Source organism: Bos indicus x Bos taurus, chromosome 9 (genome assembly GCF_003369695.1).
Source record: "Bos indicus x Bos taurus breed Angus x Brahman F1 hybrid chromosome 9, Bos_hybrid_MaternalHap_v2.0, whole genome shotgun sequence".
Taxonomy (NCBI): Eukaryota; Metazoa; Chordata; class Mammalia; order Artiodactyla; family Bovidae; genus Bos; species Bos indicus x Bos taurus.
The window spans coordinates 1,832,140-1,859,474 of record NC_040084.1 but is presented as its reverse complement, the minus strand read 5'-3'; positions in this window follow the sequence as shown (position 1 = coordinate 1,859,474).

Genomic DNA, 27,335 nt, shown 5'->3' with positions numbered 1-27,335 from the left:
TCACCTGCCTTTTCTAAATCCAGCTTGTATATCTGGAATTTCTTGGTTCTCATACTGTTGAAGCCTAGCTTGAAGGATTTTGAGCATTACCTTTCTAGGACCTAAAATGAGTGCAATTGTGCAATAGTTTGAATATTCTTTGACCCTGTCTTTCTTTGGGACTGGAATGAAAACTGGTCTTTTCCAGTCCTGTGGCCACCATTGAGTTTTAAATTTGCTGGCATATTGAGTTACTATTGATATACCCAAATTTTTTTATTAAAATCTTATTAAAATTATAAATATTTGAAAACAGCTGTTTCCTGAAGAATGGATTCCTAGGTGGCTCAGTGGAAAAGAATCCACTTGCCAATGTAAGAGATTCAGGAGATGTGGGTTTGATCCCTGGGTCAGGAAGATCCCCTGGAGGAGGAAATACCACCAACTCCAGTATTCTTGCCTGGAGAATCCCATGATCAGAAAAGACTGTGGGCTACAGTCCATGGGGACACAACTGAGTGACTGCATGCACTGAACATGCATGCATGCATGCATCGTAAAGTGGTGGTTGTACTAAATAGATGTTGACATAAAAATCTGCTTCACTTATACTCTTAAGTGGAAGTGATAAGACTACATGTACAATATATTTGCAAAGATGTGCAGCACAGGCATACTACACATGTACATGCATTAGATTCTTTCAAATATTAATGTTGCTTTTCATATGGCTTTTATTTTCTGAAAATTTTACACATATGTTTTATACTCATGATAAAATATGTTTTTTGCAAATGTTTGTGTACAGTGAGTTAAAATAACATTTTAGAAAATATGTTTAATTACTTCATTCACATTAGATTAAAATGATCTAATTTTTATAAGAATCATGAGGAAAATATTTATGGGAAAAATAATTGCTTATTAATATTATTATACTGACAATAGAGTCAACTGAAAAAAACTTGTCATATATATCTCTGAAATAGCATAGGAATATTATGTATTCTTAATATTCAAACATGCCTTGCACTTCTTAAGCTAAATTACCACTTATAGGTTGAAACCATTAGTCACATAACTGCTGCATTCTTTACATTTTAGTGAAATTGGAAAAAAATGAAATAGTCTTTTAATCACATGGTTTTATTGAATATTCAGATGTTTACTGACTGATTACTTTGTGACAGGCACCAGATACTGCTATAATTTATTTTGTTTGTTTGTCCATTTGACCCAGAACTGCTCAGGATGAATTACACCTTTAAAATTTTTTTTTTTCCTAATTTTATTTTATTTTTATTTTTTTTTTAATTTTTTTTAAATTTTATTTTATTTTTTTTAATTAATTTTATTTTATTTTTAAACCTTACATAATTGTATTAGTTTTGCCAAATATCAAAATGAATCCACCACAGGTATACATAGTTTTGCCAAATATCAAAATGAATCTGCTACAGGTATACATGTGTTCCCCATCCTGAACCCTCCTCCCTCCTCCCTCCCCATACCATCCCTCTGGGTCGTCCCAGTGCACTAGCCCCACGCATCCAGTATCATGCATCGAACCTGGATTATTTTACACTGCTGTGTTAGTTCTGTTGTACAGTGAAGTGAATCATCTATATGTATAGATATATACCTCCCGCTCACCCTTCATTCTCCTTCTAGGTTATTGCAGAGCACTGAACTGAATTTCCTACTCTATTCAGCAGCCTCCCACTAGCTATCTCCTTTACACATGGTAGTGTATATATGTCAGTCCTAATCTCCCTATTTGTGCAACCTTCCTTTCCTCTTGTGTCCACATGTCCAATTCCTATGTCTGTGTTCCCATTCTTGCTTTGGAAATGGGTTCATCTGTACCATTTTTTATAGATTCCACATATGTGCTTTAAAATATGCTATTTGTTTTTCTCTTTCAGAAGTCCTCAGACATGAATTACACCTTTTAAAACTATTGTTAACTGTTTCTCCTTTCTATTTCTTGGCAAATTTTAAATCACGTTTTTTTTTTTTTAATTTTATTTTATTTTTAAACTTTATATAATTGTATTAGTTTTGCCAAATATCAAAATGAATCCACCACAGGTATACATGTGTTCCCCATCCTGAACCCTCCTGCCTTCCCATACCATCCCTCTGGGTCGTCTCAGTGCACCAGCCCCAAACATCCAGTATCGTGCATCGAACCTGGACTGGCATCTCGTTTCATACATGATATTTTACATGTTTCAATGCCATTCTCCAAAATCTTCCCACCCTCTCCCTCTCCCACAGAGTCCATAAGACTGTTCTATACATCAGTGTCTCTTCTGCTGTCTCGTACACAGGGTTATTGTTACCATCTTTCTAAATTCCATATATATGCGTTAGTATACTGTATTGGTGTTTTTATTTCTGCTTACTTCTCTCTGTATAATAGGCTCCAGTTTCATCCACCTCATTAGAATTGATTCAGATGTATTCTTTTTAATGGCTGAGTAATACTCCATTGTGTATATGTACCACTGCTTTCTTATCCATTCATCTGCTAATGGACATCTAGGTTGCTTCCATGTCCTGGCTATTATACACAGTGCTGCGATGAACATTGGGGTACACGTGTCTCTTTCCCTTCTGGTTTCCTCAGTGTGTATGCCCAGCAGTGGGATTGCTGGATCATAAGGCAGTTCTATTTCCAGTTTTTTAAGGAATCTCCACACTGTTCTCCATAGTGGCTGTACTAGTTTGCATTCCCACCAACAGTGTAAGAGGGTTCCCTTTTCTCCACACCCTCTCCAGCATTTATTATTTGTAGACTTTTGGATCGCAGCCATTCTGACTGGTGTGAAATGGTACCTCATAGTGGTTTTGATTTGCATTTCTCTGATAATGAGTGATGTTGAGCATCTTTTCATGTGTTTGTTAGCCATCTGTATGTCTTCTTTGGAGAAATGTCTATTTAGTTCTTTGGCCCATTTTTTGATTGGGTCATTTATTTTTCTGGAGTTGAGCTGTAGGAGTTGCTTGTATATTTTTTAGATTAGTTGTTTGTCAGTTGCTTCATTTGCTATTATTTTCTCCCATTCTGAAGGCTGTCTTTTCACCTTGCTAATAATTTCCTTTGATGTGCAGAAGCTTTTAAGGTTAATTAGGTCCCATTTGTTTATTTTTGCTTTTATTTCCAATATTCTGGGAAGTGGGTCATAGAGGATCCTGCTGTGATGTATGTCAGAGAGTGTTTTGCCTATGTTCTCCTCTAGGAGTTTTATAGTTTCTGGTCTTAAGTTTAGATCTTTAATCCATTTTGAGTTTATTTTTGTGTATGGTGTTAGAAAGTGTTTTAGTTTCATTATTTTACAAGTGGTTGATCAGATTTCCCAGCACCACTTGTTAAAGAGATTGTCTTTAATCCATTGTATATTCTTGCCTCCTTTGTCAGAGATAAAGTGTCCATATGTGCGTGGATTTATCTCTGGGCTTTCTATTTTGTTCCATTGATCTATATTTCTGTCTTTGTGCCAGTACCATACTGTCTTGATAACTGTGGCTTTGTAGTAAAGCCTGAAGTCAGGCAGGTTGATTCCTCCAGTTCCATTCTTCTTTCTCAGGATCGCTTTGGCTATTCGAGGTTTTTTGTATTTGCATACAAATTGTAAAATTATTTGTTCTAGCTCTGTGAAGAATACTGTTGGTAGCTTGATAGGGATTGCATTGAATCTATAAATTGCTTTGGGTAGTATACTCATTTTCACTATATTGATTCTTCCAATCCATGAACATGGTATATTTCTCCATCTATTAGTGTCCTCTTTGATTTCTCTCACCAGTGTTTTATAGTTTTCTATATATAGGTCTTTAGTTTCTTTAGGTAGATATATTCCTAAGTATTTTATTCTTTTCGTTGCAATGGTGAATGGAATTGTTTCCTTAATTTCTCTTTCTGTTTTCTCATTATTAGTGTATAGGAATGCAAGGGATTTCTGTGTGTTGATTTTATATCCTGCAAATTTACTATAGTCATTGATTAGTTCTAGTAATTTTCTGGTGGAATCCTTAGGGTTTTCTATGTAGAGGATCATGTCATCTGCAAATAGTGAGAGTTTTACTTCTTCTTTTCCAATTTGGATTCCTTTTATTTCTTTTTCTGCCCTGATTGCTTTGGCCAAAACTTCCAAAGAATAGTAATGGTGAAAGTGGGCACCCTTGTCTTGTTCCTGACTTTAGAGGAAAGGCTTTCAATTTTTCACCTTTGAGGATAATGTTTGCTGTGGGTTTGTCATATACAGCTTTTATTATGTTGAGGTATGTTCCTTCTATTCCTGCTTTCTGGGGAGTTTTTATCATAAATGGGTGTTGAATTTTGTCAAAGGCTTTCTCTGCATCTATTGAGATAATCATATGGTTTTTATTTTCCAATTTGTTAATGTGGTGTATTACATTGATTGATTTGTGGATATTGAAGAATCCTTGCATCCTTGGGATAAAGCCCACTTGGTCATGGTGTATGATCTTTTTAATGTGTTGTTGGATTCTTTTTTTTTTTTTTTTTTCTTGATTTATCAGTATTGATATTTTTTAAATTTTATTTTATTTTTAAACTTTACAATATTGTATTAGTTTTGCCAAATATCGAAATGAATCCACCACAGGTATACCCACGTTCCCCATCGTGAACCCTCCTCCCACCTCCCTCCCCTACCCTCCTTCTGGATCATCCCAGTGCACCAGCCCCAAGCATCCAGTACCGTGCATTGAACCTGGACTGGCGACTCGTTTCATACATGATATTATACATGTTTCAATGCTATTCTTCCAAATCTCCCCACCCTCTCCCTCTCCCACAGAGTCCATAAGACTGATCTATACATCAGTGTCTCTTTTGCTGTCTCATACACAGGGTTATTGTTATCATCTTTCTAAATTCCATATATATGTTGGATTCTGATTGCTAGAATTTTGTTAAGGATTTTTGCATCTATGTTCATCAGTGATATTGGCCTGTAGTTTTCTTTTTTTGTGGGATCTTTGTAAGGTTTTCGTATTAGGGTGATGGTGGCCTCATAGAATGAGTTTGGACGTTTACCTTCCTCTGCAATTTTTGGAAGATTTTGAGCAGGATAGGTGTTAGCTCTTCCAGGACAATATTAAATGCTACGACATTTGAATCATAGGGGTTCCAGAAGAAAAGGACAAAAAGAAAGACCATGAGAAAATACTTGAGGAGATAATAGTTGAAAACTTCCCTAAAATGGGGAAGGAAATAATCACCCAAGTCCATGAAACCCAGAGAGTCCCAAACAGGATAAACCCAAGGAGAAACACCCCAAGACACATATTAATCAAATTAACAAAGATCAAACACAAAGAACAAATATTAGAAGCAGCAAGGGAAAAACAACAAATAACACACAAGGGAATTCCCATAAGGATAACAGCTGATCTTACAACAGAAACTCTTCAAGCCAGGAGGGAATGGCAAGACATACTTAAAATGATGAAAGAAAATAACCTACAGCCCAGATTATTGTACCCAGCAAGGATTTCATTCAAGTATGAAGGAGAAATCAAAAGCTTTTCAGACAAGCAAAAGCTGAGAGAATTCTGCACCACCAAACCAGCTCTCCAACAAATACTAAAGGATATTCTCTAGACAGGAAACACAAAAACGGTGTATAAATTCGAACCCAAAACAATAAAGTAAATGGCAACGGGATCATACTTATCAGTAATTACCTTAAACATAAATGGGTTGAAGGCCCCAACCAAAAGACAAAGACTGGCTGAATGGATACAAAAACAAGACCCCTACATATGTTGTCTACAAGAGACCCACCTCAAAACAGGGGACACATACAGACTGAAAGTGAAGGGCTGGAAAAAGATTTTCCATGCAAATAGGGACCAAAAGAAAGCAGGAGTAGCAATACTCATATCAGATAAAATAGACTTTAAAACAAAGGCTGTGAAAAGAGACAAAGAAGGTCACTACCTAATGATCAAAGGATCAATCCAAGAAGAAGATATAACAATTATAAATATATATGCACCCAACACGGGAGCATCGCAGTATATAAGACAATGCTAACAAGTATGAAAGGAGAAATTAACAATAACACAATAATAGTGGGATAATAATAATAATAATAATACCCCACTCACACCTATAGATAGATCAACTAAACAGAAAATTAACAAGGAAACACAAACTTTAAATGATACAATAGACCAGTTAGACCTAATTGATATCTATAGGACATTTCATCCCAAAACAATGAATTACACCTTTTTCTCAAGCACACATGGAACCTTCTCCAGGATAGATCACATCCTGGGCCATAACTCTAGCCTTGGTAAATTCAAAAAAAATAGAAATCATTCCAAGCATCTTTTCTGACCACAATGCAGTAAGATTAGATCTCAATTACAGGAGAAAACTATTAAAAATTCCAGCATATGGAGGCTGAACAACACCCTGCTGAATAACCAACAAATCACAGAAGAATTCAAAAGAGAAATCAAAATTTGCATAGAAATGAATGAAAACGAAAACACAACAACCCATAACCTGTGGGACATGGTAAAAGCAGCCCTAAGGGGAAAGTTCATAGCAATACAGGCACACCTCAAGAAACAAGAAAAAAGTCAAATAAATAACCTAACTCTACACCTAAAGCAACTAGAAAAGGAAGAAATGAAGAACCCCAGGGTTAGTAGAAGGAAAGAAATCTTAAAAATTAGGGAAGAAATAAATGCAAAAGAAACAAAAGAGACCATAGCAAAAATCAACAAAACCAAAAGCTGATTCTTTGAAAGGATAAATAAAATTGACAAACCATTAGCCAGACTCATCAAGAAACAAAGGGAGAAAAATCAAATCAATAAAATTAGAAATGAAAATGGAGCAATCACAATAGACAACACAGAAATACAAAGGATCATAAGAGACTACTATCAACAATTATATGCCAATAAAATGGACAACGTGGAAGAAATGGACAAATTCTTAGAAAAGTACAACTTTCCAAAACTCGACCAGGAAGAAATAGAAAATCTTAACAGACCCATCACAAGCACGGAAATTGAAACTGTAATCAAAAATCTTCCAGCAAACAAAAGCCCAGGTCCAGACGGCTTCACAGCTGAATTCTACCAAAAATTTAAATCACGTTTTTATTGTAGGGTTTGCAAATAACTCATTCTTATGTTGACATTTCCTAAGCCAGAAAATTTAGAGGAATAAGCTTTCTTTTGGTGAAAACTATGGGGCTTCCCTGGAGAAGGAAATGGCACCCCACTCCAGCACTCTTGCCTGGAAAATCCCATGGACGGAGGAGCCTGGTAGGCTACAGTCCATGGGGTCGCTAGGAGTCAGACAGGACTGAGCGACTTCACTTTCACTTTTCACTTTTATGCCTTGGAGAAGGAAATGGCAACCCACTCCAGTGTTCTTGCCTGGAGAATCCCAGGGATGGGGGAGCCTGGTGGGCTGCCATCTATGGGGTCGCACAGAGTCGGACACAACTGAAGCGACTTAGCAGCAGCAGCAGCAGCAGCATGGTGCTTCCCTGGTGACTCAAACAGTAAAGTGTCTGACTGCAATGCGGGAGACCCAGGTTCAATCCCTGGGTCAGGAATATCCACTGGAGGAAGAAATGGCAAACCATTCCAGTACTCTTGCCTGGAGAATTCTATGGACAGAGGAGCCTGGTGGGCTACAAGTCCATGGGGTTGCAAAGAGTCAGAAACTACTGAGCAACTTCACTTCACTTCTTCATGGGCATGTGCAACTGACAGGTGAAACCTTCTAGTGCACCTCCCCAGTTGCCACTGCAGTGGAGACCCCAGTCCTGGGAGCTGGGAAGCACTTACACAGAGATAGGAGTTTTTTGTTGCAGTTTCTATTAGTCACTTTTGTTCTAATTTACTTGCAACTTATAAAAAATATTCCATCTAGAACTCACCCTGTAATGAACACCTCTGGTTTTCCTCCAGGTTAAACTGTATCTGCTGAAACCCAGCAGGTTTCACTAATAAATTCAGGGTAGTAATAAATTCAGAAGTAACATTCTGACATTTTCTTCCTCGTGCATCTCCCATCATCTTCCACAAATAAATGCCCCTTGTTCTTGTGTTATGCTAGTTTGCAGCTTTCAGGTGCATTCATTAGTTGCATGTTATTCCCACTAGTCATTATCATAAATTGTATCATTGACACCATATACAAAATATAGTAGAGTGAATATAGTAATTTAATAATACATTTTTTCATGCCTGCTACAGTTCTTTGGTTTCAAAACAGTTTCATCTTTATTGTTGAGTACCATTTCAGCAGCATGTAAAAAATTAATTGCATAGAACAGAGATTGAAAGTATGGTTTGCAGGTCAAACCTGGCCATGACCACTGTTCTTGTAATGAGTTTTGCGGGAACATAGCCTTACTCATTTGTTTACATATTTTCCATGGCTGATTTTGTACTGTGTTAGGCATCAGCTTCCAAAGTGCTGTTAGAATATGCATCTTCTAAGGCATGTAATAAAAGCAGTTGAATTAGTTTGCTCCAGTATTCAGAGTTAACTAATATTGAAAACAAAACATGGGCTTCCCAGGTGGCACTAGTGGTAAAGAACTCAATGAAGGAGATATAAGAGACACAAGTTCTATCCCTGGTAGGGAAGATCCCCTGGAGGAGACCGTGGAAACCCACTCCCATGTTCTTGCCTGTAGAATCCCATGGACAGAGGAGACTTGTGGGCTACAGTCCAAAGTGTTACAAAGAGTCAGATACAAATGAAGTGACTTAGCATGCATTCATACTAGCTCTGAAATATAAGATGTGTAATTTTAATGATGTCACTAAAGAGTTAAATCCCTTTGTATTGTATTTAAACTGGCATTGCACAAGTTAAAGATGAATGGTCAAAATTTAGCTAAAAATGGAAAATTTTCTTGGAATGACATTAAACAGCAAGTGAAAAATACTGTGAAAAGATGTGAAAGACCACAGAAAACAAGGGAAAAACTTTATAGTTTAGTACTTCAATGGGACTTTTTTTTTTTTTAAACAAATGACCCCATATTTTCATTTTGCACTTGGTTTGTAAGTGCACCCCTGCCCATGCTGCCACTGTTCTGGAATTTTCTTCCCACCTACTCCAGGCCTGTTTCATGTAGTTCTTCAGTTAAAATCCTCCAGGGTGTGCTCTTACATGTTTCCCCTCTCTCTTTCCTCCTTTTCACACACGCTTTAGACTCCTGGCAATTCTCGTTAGTTTATTTAAATTTTTTCTTTGAAAGTGCAGCACCTATATTCATGGCTTCAAACCCATGCAGAGGTATAAATACTCTTGTATTTTTTTTTTTTTTTTACTGATCAGTCCCTCAAAAACTTAAAATCTTTATCTCTCCAATACTGCAACCTATATCTCCCTACCCATAATTTTCTCCCCTTATTCATACCTTGGCCATGAAATTTATATCCATCTAGATTTCCAAACTTCAGGGTAAACTTTAGTTTATCAAAACCATTATGGATTCTATCTACAAAATTTTCTCCAGCAGTTTTGCATCTCAGTTCTCTGCAGTCACTCCAGTTTAAACTTGTCACCTCTTTTGAACTGCTTTGGTTCTGTCTAAAATTGGGTAGACATTATAGTCTCCATTCTCCTGATCCTTGTTCTGTTACTTTCAGAGTGACTTTTTATTTTTTATCTTCTTATGTGATTTTTTAATTCCTCTGCTTAAAAAACTACAGCAAATCTTCATTTTCAGTAAGAAAAAGTTTAAAATTCTAAGCATTCCAGCTACAATATTCAACCTTGATTTTATCATCTGAAGTTCTTCTCTGCCACCTATCTCTACCCTGCTACTGCTAAGTCACTTTAGTCGTGTCCTACACTGTGCAACCCCATAGACGGCAGCCCACCAGGCTCCCCCATCCCTGGAATTCTCCAGGCAAGAACACTGGAGTGGGTTGCCATTTCCTTCTCCAATGGATGAAAGTGAAAATGAAAGTGAAGTCGCTCAATCGTATCCAACTCTTAGCGACCCCATGGACTGCAGCCTACCAGGCTCCTCCGCCTATGGGATTTCCCAGGCAAGAGTACTGGAGTGGGGTCCCATTGCCTTCTCCACCCTATTTATGACTAACTCTCTTCAGTCCCATCACAGTTTTACAGCTCTGTTGTTTAGAGTCCATATTCCCATTCAAAGCTATGGTTTTTCCAGTAGTCATATACAAACGTGAGAGTTGGGCCATAATAAGGCTGAGCACCAAAGAACTGATCTTTTCAAATTGTGGTGCTGGAGAAGACTGTTGAGAGTCCCTTGGACAGAAAGGAGGTTAAACCAGTCAATCCTAAAGGAAATCAACCCTGAGTATTCATTGGAAGGACTGATGCTGAAGCTCTAATACTTTGGTCACCTGATGGTGAACCACTGATTCACAGAAAAAGACTCTGAAGGTGGAAAATGTTGAAGATAGGAAAAGAAGGAGACAGCAGAGGATGAGAGGTTGGATGACATCACTGGCTCAATGGCCATGAGTTTGAGCAAACTCTGGGAGATGGTGAAGGACAAGGAAGCCTTGTATGCTATAGTCCATGATGTTGCAGAGAGTTGGACATGACTTAAAAAGTGAACAACTAAGTCCCTCCATATTGGTGCCCTCTATTCCATAGTTTGTGAGAATATTTGTATTCAGAAATGAAATATATAATATATTTACTTTTTTCATATTCAATTCCATTATGGTGTATTACAGGATATTGAATATAGTTCCCTGTGCTGTACAGTGGGGCTTCCCTGGTGGCTCATATGGTAAAGACTCTGCCTGTAATGCAGGATACCTGTGTTCATTCTTGTTTATCCATTTTATATATACTAGTTTTCACCTGCTTAATCCCAAATTCCCAACCCAACTCTCTCCCCAATACAACTTTGGCAACTACAAGTCTTGTTAACTGCAAGTCTGTGAGTTGTTTCTTGTAAAACACCTATCTTAAAGCTGGTTGCAAAGACTGTCATCAACTTATTAAAAGTTAGGGAGTCTTAGCTGTGAAGGCTGCTATGACCAGAGTCACATAAACTGGATATTCAGAAACTGGAGGGTGGGAAAATACCCTAAAATTCCCTAAGCATGGATGAAGTGTCTGACCCCCTACGGAAGAAGGTGAATAGCTCTGTATACAGTAATCTCAGGGAATTATGAGTGTATCTGATCAGCATGCCTTTAGTTATCAAGTGACTTGACACCAGGAGATGCTAGGTTGCTGGTGACATAGGTAAAGATGGGGAAGTCATGTCTGTTTCTGAGCTTGATTCTAGGAAGTGCTGCTGATTCCTTGATTGAGGAAGTGCTGTTCCCCTAGAGAACAGCTATCTCTTGTTGGGCAGGGATTCAGCACAGCTGGAGTTTGAGGCAGAAGTCAGCTCCACAACCAGCGTTGAATGAGTATGGCACTTGATGTTCCAAGTGGAGGACCTAAATAACTAGGTCCTGTTATAAAATAAATAATAACTCAGTCCTGAGACCTATGTTGGTGTTATATGACATTCAGAGATCAGTCACAGGGGGGAAGTGGTTGGGCCAAGAAACAGCACACTCAGTGGACACCTCTGGATATTATGGGAATGAAGATGAAACACCTGGTCACAAGGATAATTTTAACAATAGTATCTGCCATTTATTCAATACCAGCTTACTAGCAACCTAGTCCCCTCCCAATTTTGCAGATGAGAACCAGGTGGAGACTGTCCTGGCTCAGGTACCTGAGCAAGTAAGTATCTCATAAGCACTGGAACTGGAGTTGGCAATTCCCAGGTCTAACTCCAATGAACTGTAAGGACAAGACACCAATTCAATGAAGACAGTGAGTCTCTTTTTATTCTTCATTCCTTGACTATCTTCCTTTCTAGTACAGATCTCGGCGGGTCCATCTGGAGAATGCCATCCCTTCTTTGTGGGGGCTGGGATGCAGGGTAACAAGGTTCAACATTGGAGTAGGGACCTGCAACTCATGGGCTTCTGCCCATAAGTAGGGCTAGCGTGCCTACTTCTTTCATCAAAACCTTTCCCAAAAGAAAGAAGAATGTGGCCAGTGGGATAGATGTGGTGGTGTTTTCTGGTCCCTGTTCTAGAGCATCTCAGAGAGTGCACCTAACTATTAACACTTGCCTCTCCACAGATGCAGATTTTCCCTTTCTGTGTGCTATTGTCAGTCACTTGTACATAGGAAATGGATAAAAATCTGTTTGTTACCTCCAAACTCTATTTATACTTGAAGCACATGGTGCAAAATGACAAGGTGTCACTTTATAAACATCAGTCAATAATATTTTTAGATGTTATTTAATGTCAATACAGGAGCCCCTGGTGGCTCAGATGGTAAAGAGTCTGCCTGCAGTGCAGGAGACCTGGGTTCAATCTCTGTGTCAGAAGATCCCCTATAGAAGGAAATGGCAACCAACTCCAGTATTCTTGCCTGGAGAATCCCATGGGTGGAGGAGCCTGACAGGCTACATACAGTCCATGGGGTCACAAAGATTTGGACATGACTGAGTGGCTTCACTGTCATTTAATATCAATAGTTAAGGTATTATTTAAACCCCTAGACAGTGTCCTCATCTGAGTGTAACAGAGATTAGTGTAACTTGTGTTCTTCCTGAATAACCATGTTTCACTTCCAACACATCTAAGTGAGGATGTCCTCATCTCTGTGGTTTGAGTGACACACTGCTGAACAGAACGTGTCTCCTGTCCTCCCAGAGCTTAAACTCCAGTAGAGAGAGACAGATAGTAAAGACTAAGTATAACAAACCTGTATTTCTCTGCAACATATTATATACAATAAAATGTATGTTGTGTACCCAGTCAGTAAGGTGTGTCTGACTCTTTGTGACCGCATAGCTTGTAAATCTCCTCTGTCCATGGGATTCTCCAGGCAAGAATACTGGTGTGGGTTACCAATGCCATTTGCTTGATATTGTCTGAGAACATAAGGGAAACTCTGTGTGGTGGAGCAAGTGAGCAAGAGGAAGACTTGTAGAGGGTGAAGTCAGGTGGATAATAGGGGAGAAGAAAAAAGTCAGATTCCAACAACTTTAGGTTAATAGAAGGGCTTGTGTTGTGAGTGAAACAGAAAATCGTGCCAGAGGTTTGAGTAAGACAGTGACAGGATTTGAGGGATCATTCTGGCTGTACTGCTGAGTATTGATTAGTGAGTGGGGTGGGATGGATGTAGACAGGGTACCAGTTAGGAGGCTAATGCACTTGTCCAGGTGACAAATGACCTTTGGCTCAATATAGGCAGTGAAACCAGATAAATAGTCAGATTCTGAATCTATTTTGAAGTTTGACCCAGCAGTATTTGCTGACGCATTGGCTTGTTTTTATTTGTTTTGGTAATCAAATTTTTTTAAAAGAGAGTAAAATGTCTTAAGATACCTCTGAAGATAAAGGAAAAACTAGGCAAACCAATTTTTCCAGATATGCTACAAATAGGTATATCTGAAATTTTGTCAACTCTAAATGATACCTAACAATATCTCTATTACAATGTAAAAGTCTGATACATTCATAATGATATTCTTGATGATGGCCCTGAGGCACAGAAAGACACTTTGGCTCCTGCATTGGTCATGCATTAAGAAACTATGTTTGACATAAAATATGAATCTGGTGTGCTGCACTTGTGCTTATCTTGTATATTTATGTGTGAGTTTGTGTTGAATGGAGGCACTCTCTGCTAATTATATTTAATAATTCAAGCTATATGTGCCCTATGTGATAGTATAACTAGAAGAGTACATATATGCATGTGTGTATATGTATGTTTGTGTATAGACTTGGGTATGTGCTTGTGTGTTTGTATACAGCAATAAGTCCATATGAAGTAGATAGACCTAAGAATATAATGTTAACTATTAAGAGAACACATGCCAGAATTAGAAAATATGGAAAAGGAAGAAGACAGATGCCAGGATGAGATTTGATAATACTGACTCTGAAATTTTGCAAATGTGATACAAACTCTAGAATTACAAATATATTTTGATGAACAAGCTATTAATTTCCTAGGGTTGCCACAACAAAGGGTGATTTGTGCTTTCTTCAAATCACCTGCAAAATACTGGGTAATTTAAAACACCAGCAATTTGTTGTCTCACAGTCCTGGACCCTGGAGGTCTGAAAACAAGGTGTTGGTAGGGCCACACTCTTACTCTGAAACCTCAGCTGAGTCCTCCCTTGCTCACTTATTTCTGGAGGGGCTGTCAATCCTTGATGCCGCTTGACTTGCAACTGCATCGCTAATTTCTGCCTGCTCTTCTCACATGGTGTCCACTTTGTGTACTTTACCATCTTCCTACAAGGACACACTAAAAAAGATTTCAAAAACCTTGAGTCATATAATTTCATTGCTTGGTAATATGGCAGAAGCTTAGAGGATAAACAAATTCTAAAAGTCCCATTATGTGACTTTCTAACTCTTTGACTTTTTAGAAATGTTATCTGATTAGTCTCTGTTATTAAATGGGGCTACCCACTAGTTTTGTGGAGTTAATTTTTAGGATTATATGAGTAAATATATACATATATATGTATATGTATATATATATATATATGTGTGTGTGTGTGTGTGTGTATGTATATATATATATGTGTGTGTGTGTGTATATATATATATATATATATATACATACACATATTTCTGTCACAGTACCACCTGAATGCTAACCTCTCCCTAAACATTTGCTTTTTTAATTCAACTCTATACTCTGTTTAGTTTCTGGACTACTACCTCAATCACAGTTAAACATTTCTGGTCCTTTGAGTAATTGAAACATCAGCTTCATGCTTGCCCTGGATTTTATTGACATATGCTCTGTGTTGATTTGATTACTTACTATTGACTAATTTGCTCTCTTGACATTTTATTTCTAGGCCTAGCCACACTCTTGCATCTCTTGTAGTTGTAAATCTCTGATTATATTTGGCCAGAAGTTTCTAACCCTTCCCTAGGTCTCTTTAGTTCCTATTAATACTTTTCAATGTGTATCCTCAGTTCAGATATATTCAGTAGCTGATGCTCTGGGGCTCCCTAAAGCCCATGTAAGCCTGTCCCCTCTTTCTTGAGATCCAGACACCTTATCCTTCATTCACAAACTAATGGAGTCCAGTGTCTAACCCCTACTCTCAGTTTTGAATTGCATGATACTCCCAGTGTAGAAATAACATTAATTCCTATATTCTTATCATATTTATCTTCCTTTTTCTCCAAAACTTCCATGATATTTTACTTTTTGAACAGTTATTTAATGCTTAAGAAACACGACATGAATAGTCAGTCTATATTTGCAAATGCAAAAGCAATTCTAGATAGAATTTACAAAATTCACTTGAGGTGCACAACATTTTTGATCTAAGATTATAACCATAAACTATATTTTTCTATTTGATTTTTATGTATGCTCTTATTTTAGGTAGAGTTTCTCTAAGTAACTTACCATTTTGCTTAGATTTTGGATAATTTTTATTTCCTGTAGTTGTTTTTTGGTTTTTGTTTTTTACTATTAATGTATCTTATTTTGGTACTAGTGCCTCTGTCATTCTTTATAGCAGTCTGATGAACTTTCTATGATAGAGGGAATAAAGTTGTGTTTTATAATTTTGATAGTGGAGATTAATAGGTGGTGAAATTCTGTGCCTTTGTGTATTTAATATTTGTACATGAAGGTATGTGAGTATAATTGTTTATACTTGAAAAAAGTCATCTTCTATTTTTCTAAAACCAATAGGTCCTGTATTTAAAATAAGATTTTTGGCAAACAGGTTGAAAAAAGTATCTATTTTTATTAACGTGACAGGAATCACCCCACATTTTAAACTTATTTAATTTTTAAAAGCAAACGAAATATACACTATCATTTTTTTAAATTATTTTTAATTGAAGGTTAATTGCTTTACAGAATTTTGTTGTTTTCTGTCAAACATGGACAAAAATCAGCCATAGATACACCAATGTCCCCTTCCTACCAAGCCACCCTCTTATCTCCATCTCCATCCCCCTTCTAGATAGTTACAGAGCCCCTGAGTCATACAGCAAATTCTCATTGGTTATTTATTTTACATATGATATTGTAAGTTTACATGCTACTCTCTCCATACATCTTACCCTCTCCTTGCACCCCTCCCCCATGTCCATAAGTTTGTTCTCTATGTCTATTCCTTCATTGCTGACCTGTAAATAAATTTATCAGTACCATTTTTCTAGATTCCATATATATGCATTCAGATCAGTTCAGTTTAGTTGCTCAGTTGTGTCCAGCTCTTTGTGACCCCCAGAGGTCACTCAAACTCATGACCATCGAGTCGGTGATGTCATCCAGCCGTCTCATTCTCTGTCAGCCTTTATCTTGCTAACCCCAATCTGCCCCAGCATCAGGGTCTTTTCCAGTGAGTCAACTCTTCCCATGAGGTGGCAAAAGTATTGGAGTTTCAGCTTTACCATGACTCCTTCCAATGAACACCTAGGACTGATGTCCATTAGGATGCACTGGTTGGACCTCTTTGCAGTCCAAGGAACTCTCAAGAGTCTTCTACAACACCACAGTTCAAAAGCATCAATTCTTCGGCACTCTGCTTTCTTCACAGTCCAACTCTCACATCCATACATGACCACTGGAAAAACCATAGCCTTGACTAGATGGACCTTTGTTGGCAAAGTAATATCTCTGCTTGTTAATATGCTACGTAGTTTGGTCATAACTTCCCTTCCAAGGAGTAAGTGTCTTTTAATTTCATGGCTGCAATCACCATCTGCAGTGATTTTGGAGCCCAAACAAATTAAGTCTGACACTGTTTCCACAATTACCCATCTATTTGCCATGACGTGATGGGACCAGATGCCATGATCTTCATCTTCTGAATGTTGAGCTTTAAGCTAACTTTTTCACTCTCCTCTTTCACTTTCATCGAGAGGCTTTTTAGTTCCTCTTCACTTTCTGCCATTAGGGTGGTGTCATCTGCATATCTGAGGTTATTGACATTTCTCCCAGCAATCTTGACTCATCTTGTGCTTCTTCCAGCCCAGCGTTTCTCATGATGTACTCTCCATATAAGTTAAATAAGCAGGGTGACAATATACAGGCTTGAAGTACTCCTTTCCCTATTTGGAACCAGTCTGTTGTTCCATGTCCAGTTCTAACTGTTGCTTCCTGACCTGCATACAGATTTCTCAAGAGGCAGGTCAGGTGGTCTGGTATTCCCATCTTTTTCAGAATTTTCCAGTTTATTGTGATCCACACAGTCAAAGGCTTTGGCATAGTCAATAAAGCAGAAGTAGATGTTTTTCTGGAACTCTCTTGCTTTTTCCATCATCCAGTGGATGTTGTCAATTTGATCTCTGGTTCCTCTGCCTTTTCAAAAACCAGCTTGAACATCTGGAAGGTCACAATTCACGTATTGCTGAAGCCTGGCTTGGAGAATTTTGAGCATGACTTTACTAGCGTGTTAGATGAGTGCAATGGTGTGGAGTTTGAGCATTCTTTGGCATTGCCTTTCTTTGGGGTTGGAATGAAAACTGACCTTTTCCAGTCCTGTGGCTACTGCTGAGTTTTCCAAATTTGCTGGCCTATTGAGTGCAGCACTTTCACAGCATCATCTTTCAGGATTTGAAATAGCTCAACTGGAATTCCATCACCTCCACTAGCTTTGTTCATAGTAATGCTTTCTAAGGCCCACTTGATTTTACATCCCAGGATGTTTGGCTCTATGTGAATGATCAAACTGTTGTGATTATCTGGGTCATCAAGCTCTTTTTTGTACAGTTCTGCTGTGTATTCTTGCCACCTCTTCTTAATATCTTCTGCTTCTGTTAGGTCCATACCATTTCTGTCCTTTATCAAGCCCATCTTTGCATGAAATGTTCCCTTGGTATCTCTAATTTTCTTGAAGAGATCTCTAGTCTTTCACATTCTGTTGTTTTCCTCTATTTCTTTGCATTGATTGCTGAGGAAGGCATTCTTATCTCTCCTTCCTATTCAAAATTCTGAATTCAGATGCTTATATCTTTCCTTTTCTCCTCTGCTTTTCACTTCTCTGTTGTTTTTTGTTTTTGTTTTTTTTTTTTCCCACAGCTATTTGTAAGGCCTCCTCAGACAGCCAATTTGCTTCTTTGTATTTCTTTTTCTTGGGGATAGTCTTGATTCCTGTGTCCTGTAGAATGTCATGGACCTCTGTCCATAGTTCATCAGGCACTCTGTCTATCAGATCTAGTCCCTTAAATGTACTTCTCACTTCCACTGTATAATCATAAGGGATTTGATTTAGGTCATACCTGAATGGTCTAGTAGTTTTCTCTATTTTCTTCAATTTAAGTCTGAATTTGGCAATAAGGAGTTAATGATCTTGGCCACAGTCAGTTCCTGGTCTTGTTTTTTGCTGACTGTATAGAGCTTCTCCATCTTTGGCTGCAAAGAATATAATCAATCATGGTCATGGTGGAGAGGCCTGACAGAATGTGGTCCACTGCAGAAGGGAATGGCAAACCACTTCAGTATTCTTGCCTTGAGAACCCCATGAACAGTATGAAAAGGCAAAATGATAGGATACTGAAAGAGGAACTCCCCAGGTCACTAGGTGCCCAATATGGTACTGGAGATCAGTGGAGAAATAACTCCAGAAAGGATGAAGAGATGGAGCCAAAGCAAGAAAAACACCCATTTGTGGATGTGACTGGTGATAGAAGCAAGACCCAATGCTGTGAAGAGCAATATTGCATAGGAACCTAGAATGTTAGGTCCATGAATCAAGGCAAATTGGAAGTAGTCAAACAGGAGATGGCAAGAGTCAATGTCGACATTCTAGGAATCAGCAAACTGAAATGGACTGGAATGGGTGAATTTAACTCAGATGACCATTATATCTACTACTGTGGGCAGGAATCCCTTACAAGAAATGGAGTAGCCATCGTGGTCAATAGAAGAGTCCTAAATGCAGTAATTGGATGCAATCTCGAAAATGACAGAATGATCTCTGTTCGTTTCCGAGGCAAACCATTCAATATCACGGTAATCCAAACCTATGTCCCAACCAGTAACACTGAAGAAGCTGAAGTTGAACGGTTCTATGAAGACCTACAAGACCTTTGAGAACTAACACCCCAAAAGATGTCCTTTTCATTATAGGGGACTGGAATGCAAAAGTAGGAAGTCAAGAAACATATGGAGTAACAGGCAAGTTTGACCTTGGAGTATGGAATGAAGCATGGCAAAGGCTAATAGAATTTTGCCATGAGAATACACTGGTCATAGCAAACACACTCTTCTAAGAACACAAGAGAAGACTCTACATAAGGACATCACCGGATGGTCAACACCAAAATCAGATTGATTATATATATGCATTAGTGTCTGATATTAATCTTTCTCTAACTTACTTCACTCTGTGTAACAATCTCTAGATTTGTCTACCTCATTAGAACTGACTCAAATGTGTTTTTTATGGCTGAGTTATATTCCTTTGTATATTTGTACCACCATTTATTTATCCTCCCATCTGTTGATGGACATCTAGATTGCTTCCTGTTCTAGATATTGTAAATAGTGCTGCAAAGAACACTGGGGTAAATGTGTTTTTTTCACTTTTGGTTTCCTCAGGCTATATGCCTAGGAGTGGGATTGCTGAGTCATGTAGTGGTTTTATCCCTTCTTTATAAAGGAATCTCCATTCCATCTTTCATAAAGGCTGTGTTATAGAAACCAAGGTGTTGGAAAGAGACAAGAGACACTTGAAGATGCAGAATATCAGGGTTTATTCAGCACCAGTGTGGGCTCAGGAGTCACCTCCAAAGGCTGAGTGCCTGGCTTTTTCTGGGTATCTTTTATACACTGTAAACTCCCCGCTCAAATAGTTCAGATCCCTCCCTTCTCCAGGTAGCCCAAGTTTTCCTGGACAAGCCAGCAAGATCACAGACATAGAAGCAGTGATTGATGAGCAGCACCAGTTAACACAAGATAAAGGAAGGGCAAGCAAAAGGTTGTTACTTTAATTGGGGCCTTTGATCTCACTCCTATCTTAGTCCCCCCTCTTGATGTTTAGGATACATCTGCCGCCATCAGAGAGCATCATCTCCTGGCATTTGCTGGTGTCCCTTTAAAAGCAGCAGCTGGGAGGCTGTTGTCCGTTGGACAACTGTCTCTATGAACCCTGTTACAACTCTGACTAGGAGAGATATGAGGCAGGGAATAAGCAGACATCCAGTGATTATGACTACGACCATACCAACCATTGTTTTAAAGCCCCCCTAGCCAAGAGAACCATTCTCCAAAGAGGCCATCTGTACCCCATCCCTTTCAGGTCTGAACCAGAATATGGGCAATCTTCTTAATATTTTTAGCCATGTCTATCACAGCTTTTCCATTATCATCTATTTGGACATGACAGTCAGTTTGGTTGAATTTCCCACAAACTTCTCTTTCCTCCGCTAGGGTCTAGTATAGTGCTAATTGGTTTTGATAAATGGCAGTCCTCATCTAGGATTGTCGGTGTGCCAATAGTTCCAATGCAGTTGTGGTTTCACTAGTTATAATCTCAAGTACCCCGTGAAGTTAGATTATTCAGTAAACGGGGGTCCTGTATCCCCAACTCTGATCTTGTGCCAATGTGGCCAGACCATAATATTGGATTATCCATTGTGGGGGCCACTCATCTTCATCTCAATTTTGTTTTTCCCTTAGCTCGAGGGATCGTTTTTCTCTATGTCTTAGGTTGTCAGATTGGGACACCTAGTGTGTCCCCTTGTGTGTCAGGTAAGAGGAAGAAACCTGGTGAATTATTCCTATGATGCAGGTTCCTCCCCATCTGGATGGAAATCATAAGTAGGCCCTTCTCCAACAAATCCAAAAAAAAGTCTCTCTGGGGCCTTCCATAAGTCTGGGTTTGTGGAGCTAAGATGCTTCCAATATGGCTAATGCCTGGGATTACAAGAAAGGTATTAATATCAGTTTGATTTCCTGTACAGTTTTGCACTAGAATCATGGAGGTGGAGTTGAAGGGAACACAAGTGTGATTTCCATTCCCTCCTTTTTGGGGAGCCCAATACTAGGTTGGGCCCCTAGCCACCATGACAGGATCTTACTGGTATTATTATAGACCAGGGCTCTTTCGTTTCTCCAACGCAGGTATAGTTTATCCCTTCTCACTTAGGCATTCTTCACCTTTTGTCTCCGTGGACAGGGTCCAACTCTAAATAGGACCCCTTGCCCACCTGCTAATTGTTCGATTGCATTGTAATAGCAGAAATTCATCCAATCCAGTATCCTTTCATGGCCATATTTCACTCACCGGGGTCCCTCCACAAACCCAGCAGCTAGTGACATTTAACTCCCAGGCAACCTCTTTGGCTAGATGGATAAAAAGATTATTTCCAATAGTGGGCACTTCTAACTTATCTTTGAGGGAGGCTTAAAGCAAGTTGTACAGTCTAGTGGACCCTGGCTTTGGACCTGATGTCAATGGGTCTGTCTTGATTACTTGGGCCTTTAACCATTTGACCGCCTCTTGGACTTCTTCTTTCTTAGCCTTCTTTCCTGTTTCCCCCTGCCATCTGACATCCTAAAGTGAGTCTGTTGAGTCCAGCAGGCCATCTGTCTTGGGGTGCCATAGCACATTAGGCCATTCACACTGTGGGCTTTAATTGTTTTCCTTCCAGTAATGTTTCCCTTCCCTAGTGCATGGGGAAGCTGAACTGTAACATGCGGCTGGTTGGAATGTTTAGTAAATGAATCCTTGGACCTGTTTCCCCTCATGATAGAAAGGTTCCATACATTCAGAACAACCATTCTGACTCTCGGTTGAGGCAGGGATTTTACAATTTACAGAACCATAAGGCAAAAAATATGCTGTTTTCATATTTAAGCTGATTGTAGTAGGAGACTCCAAAAAGCAAGAATTATGAAGTAGGCAAAGCAGAGGGAGAGTTTTTGAATACAATCCAGTTGTGTCTCCAGGGGAGACACAGAGTAAAGCCCTATTCTGAATAAGGTGAATAGGGGGAGTCCCAGCCCAATTAAAAAGCAATACATTTACCTCTTGTCAGCTTTGTTGGTTCCTCAAGCTTCAGCCGTGCATTGACTGATCAGCTTTTCCATCAGCTGGCTAGAGCAGGGCTTTGGGGTAGTTGTGTCCTTCTTTGCAATGACAGGCACAGGGGTTCCTCTGGACTGAGGGTGGTTTTCCACTTCTCTTGGCTATTAGTCTGACTTGCAGGTTTGACTCTGGAGTAATGGATCCAAGTGTCTATTCCTGCCACCTTGAGAGCAGTGGGGGTAGTTACGATTACAGAATAGAGCTCTTTACACATGGGTTTTAAAGGTTTTTTTTTTTCCAGTCCTTTACCCATACTTGGTTCCATGGTTGGTGGAATGGACTGTTATGCCTAAGGATATGGGTAGTCTATCAATTGTCCATCTATGTATTTGAGAGATTATGTGTCCTAACCCTTGTAGCTGCCTACGTAAGTCCAAGTTCTGCAGTTTTCTGGTGTCTCCCCTTAAGCTGACTAGCAGGAGTGGCTGTCTATACAGGATTTCAAATTGCAAAAACCCTATCTCTGGCCGAGGTGAACACCTCACCTTTAAGAGGGCCACAGGTAACATGTCTACCCAAGATAAACTGGTCTCTTGGCATAGTTTTGCTAGGATTTGCTTGAGGGTTCAGCTTATGTGTTTCACTTTCCCTGAGCTCTAGGGACAGTAGGAAGTATGTAATTTCCACTAGATTTTCAAAGCCCTTGCCAACTGTTGTACTGCCTCAGCTACAAATGCCAGTCCATTCTCTGACCCTATCATCAGAGGCATTCCATATCTGGAGACAATGTCTTTCAGGAGCCTTGGTTTCTTCTCTTACTTTCTCAGTTCAAGTAGTAAAGGCTTCCACCCAGCCTGAAAACATGCAGATAGAAGCCAAAAGGTATCTAAATCCTTGACTTGGGGTGATTTCAGTGACATCTTCTGTCATATCCTCAAAGGCGGATAGTCCACAGTTTTGTCTACCTACCAGCCTACTAGGCCCTTGGCAAGCATTATTTCGTATACAGTTTACACATCAGTGGGAGACAGAAGATCAGAATGTCGGGAGGCAATCAATGAGATAGTGCCAACCTAGTCTTTAAGATGGTCTTGACCATATAGGTCAGTTCATGTTGCTGGTGGACCAGCTTAAAAGCTAGCTGTTCCAGATCATAGACTGAGTGGTCTTATGTGATCCACCATCCTGTCTTGGCCTTGGTTCCTCCTCCCTTTTTTATTCATTTTTCCTCCTCGAGAGAGTACCTGGGAGCAGCTGGTTTCTCCGGGGCTAGCAGGACTTTTGGTTTGTCTGGTGGCCACTCCTGATGGTCTCCTCGGTGGCTGCATCAGCCTGGTGATCCCCTCTGGCCACCAGCTCACCACCCTTCTGGTGGCCTTTGAAGTGGATGACTGCCACCTCCTTTGGTTCCCATACTACTTCAAAAATTTCAGGACTTTGGCTTGGTTTTTAATCCCTTTTCCTTCTGCTGTAAGAAGTCCTCTTTCCTTGTATAAGGCTCTGTGGACATGTAGAGTAGCAAAGGCATACCACGAGTCAGTATAGATGTTGGCTCATTATTCTCAGCTGAGTTCCAGTGCCCTGATTAAAGCTTATAAACTCTGCTCTCTGTGTTGACCATCCTTGAGGAAGCAACTCTGCTTCCACCCCTTCAGAGTCAGATACCACAGCATACCCAGCCACCTTCTTCCTGTTCTCCATGAAGCTGCAACCATCAGTATATACGACAAGGTCTGGGTTGTGGAGTGGCTGATCAGTCAGATCTGGTATACTAGAAAATAGTTCATCTATATTTTGAAGTAATCATGGTCCAAGGGCCCTGCTTTGTCAGATAGGAAGGTAACTAGGTTTAGAGTCTATACAACTTCCAGTTTTACCAGCGGATTTTCACGTAGTAACCCTTGATACTGAGTCATTTGTGCATGTGTGAGCTGATGGTGGCCTCTGCTACCCATCAGGATTACAACTGAATGTGGGACTGTAACATTTAAGTTTTGCCCCAGTGTTAACTTGTCAGCCACCCTCAGTTAGCAAGGTAGTGGCCGGTAATGCTCAGAGGTAAGATGGCTATCCGGCCGTGACCAAGTTGATCTGTTTAGACAAGTAGGCCACCGGCCTTTGCCGGGGTCCAAATTCTCTTGGTCAAGACTTTCAAGGCCATTCCATTCTTTTCATGAACAAAGAGATTGAACTCTCTAATTACATCAGGAAAACCTAGGTTTGTGGCCTCGGAGAGCTTGGCCTTAATTGTTTGAAATGCTGCCTCTTGGCTTGGTCCCCATTCAAGGGAAGACTTTTGTTCTTTCAAAGCCTCATATAGGTGCCTTAAAAAGTATGAAAATCCAGGGATCCATATCCCACAGAATCCTGTTGTTCCCAGGAACTTATGTACCTTCTGGCAAGCGGTAGGGATAGCAATAGCATAAACTGCTTGTTTTCTTTCAGTTCCCAGCATTCACTTGCCCTGCATGATGTTAAAACCTAAATATCTGACTTGTCTTTTAGAGATCTGTGCCTTTTTCTTTGGTACCTGGTACACAGCTTCCATTAACAAAGAGAGGAGGGTTTTTGTTCCTTCTAGGCATCGAAGCTGCATTGTGCTGGCCAGCAGAAGGTCTTCAACGTATTGCAACAGGACACAGTCTAACTCCTGTCCAGGAAATTTAGGCAATTCAGCAGCCAAATCTCTGCTGAAAAGAGTAGGGGAGTACTTGAACCCCTAAGGATGCCACATTCAAGTGAGCTGTTCCTTGTTTCCCATGTGAGGGTTTTCCCACTCAAAGGCAAATAGTCGTGGGCTGACAGATGCAACCCAGAGGCATCTTTCAAGTCCAAGGAAGTAAACTATTCAGCTGTGGAAGGGATGCTAGTAGGGTGTACAGATTAGGCATTTCCAGGTGTAGAGTAATTGCTGCCTCATTTACAGCTCTTAAGTCTTGAACCAGACAGTAGTCATGCACCCCTGGCTTCTTCACAGGCAGTAATGGGGTGCTCCAGGGTGGCTGGCATTTCATCAGAAGTCAGTGTTAGAGTAGTCTTTCTAAATGAGCCTGCATTCCCAGTTGGGCCTCCTGGGGAATTGGACACTGTTGAAGTTTTACAAGCTGAGCTCCAGGTTTCAGATCAATCAGGATGGAAGAATAGTGTTTTGCCAGACCCAGAGGATTTTACTCAGCCCAAACCAGTGGGTATCCAGTCTCTAATTTAGGAGGAATGGTCCGTTCTCCTGGAGGGGAGGAATACAGGCACCATTCTTCTCTCCTTACAGCAAGAACACAATCAAGGAGGAGGGTGATCCTGCTAGCTTTAGCCAAGCTGACTCATCAGCAGAAAAGGAAATCTGGGCCCCCAGCTTAGCAAGCAGATCTCTTCCCATCAAGGGAATGGGGCAGTTGGGCAGGTAGAGGAATTGGTACCCTACCTTATGACCCCCCAGTCGGTATTGTCGAGGACTACAAAACAACTCGCAGGTCTGGGCACCTGTGGCCTCAATGACGGTGGCTTCTTTTCCCTAGAGGGGGACCCCCTGCTTGGTAACCACTGAATGCTCAGCACCTGTGTCCATCATAAAGTCCATGGGATGGCCCCCTACTTGAACTCTGACCATGGGCTCTCAGGAGCCCAACTGGAGAGAGCCCAGTCCTGTCTAGTCAGATTCTACTCCAGCTAGCCCAATCAGATTAGCACTGGGTGGCTTGGACTGATACCAGCTCAGTGTACCTGCTGCTTTGGTTTTCCTCTCAGGGTGACTGAGGCATTCATTTTTTCAGTGTCGCTTTTCCGTGCAATAGGCACACTGATCACAGCTGAGGGGAATTCTCCTTTTCAGATCTGGGCCTCTTGCCTTATGGGGTGGTCCCACTGGAGGTGCAGGTTTTGACAGGGCAACTGCCAAGAGTGTGGCTTTTTGCTTCATCCTCTTTTCCACTTCTGACAGCATGCTGTTTGGTATTGATTGACAAAGAGTTTGTTTGCTATTTCTAGCAGTTCTGTGACATTTTTGCCTGCAAACCCTTCTAACTTCTTGAATTATTATTATTATTATTTTTAATGTTATATTATGCCTGTCCCACAAAGGCTGAATTTATCATCCATTGATTTTCAGGGGTTTCAGGATCAAAAGGGGTCAAGACCCAGAAGGCCTCACACAGCATTTCATAAAAATCAGCCAGGCTTTCATCTGTTTTTTTGTAGCACCTCAGTGGTCTTAGCGATGTTAGTAGGCTTCTTAGCCCTGGCCTTTATCCCCTGAGGGGTGCCTGTCAATACCTCTCCAACCTCCAAGGGAGATTTCTTCCCCCCTTGGTATTTGGGTCCCAGTGAGGCTCTTCCTCTGGGAAGTTGTCCCAAGCCCAGTTCTCCACGTCTAATTGACCCCCTGGGGCATTGGCCTGGAGCCTTTTTTGAGCCTCTGTCATGACTCTTGACCTTCTTCTGTATTGAATAGGGTGAGGAGAAACTGCTGGCAGTCTACCCAGGTGAGGTGTTGGGTCTGGAAGATGGATTCTAAGAGATCAACCAGTGCTTGGGGCTTTTCAGAGTAGGAGGGGGTGTAATGCTTCCAGTTAAGATCAGTCATGTAAAAAGGCTGGTAGCAAAAATCAGGTCCCCACTCTTGTAGGATGCCATTGTCAGCAAAGTGCTGCAGCCCTTGAGTCTCTCATAAGGGCGTTTGTAGTGCTGAGGCAGCTGCTCCCTGAGCTGACCGGAGGTGTCTACCCATTGGTTCTGGGGTAGCTGGCCACAGCGTCACCATGGCTTCAGGAGCATCAGGAGGAGGTGAGACGGAAGGCAGCGGGCTGTCTGGTAAATGCAGATCTGCTGCTCTAGATGGAGCAGTGTGGGGGTGGAAGGTGGGGGCACTGGGGGCACTTCTTCAGCCTAGCTCTGGAGGATAGGTGGTTCCTTCTCTTGACACAAGGCCCTTTTATTTGGTTGAGCTACTAGGACCTTACACCGTCCCTGACCTGTGGCATAGAATTGAACCCAAGAGGGCCTTAACTGGGCAATTTCCAACCACTGACCCACATATAGGAATCGGTCCGGGTGGTTGGGGTCTCCTGTTGTGTCTCTAGGCACTGCTCGAACAGTGGGCACGTCTAAGGTCCCTTCTGAGGGCCATCCGACCCCAAAGGAGGGCCACTCCAGCATACAAAGGATCACAGTTTTCCAGGACTCAATTTTACACCATAACCCCCAGAGAATTCTTTCTTAAAATTCTTAACCATACACTCTAAGATAATGGGTTTAGAAGTCAAATTCCCCGTTATGTGAAAGTTCCAACC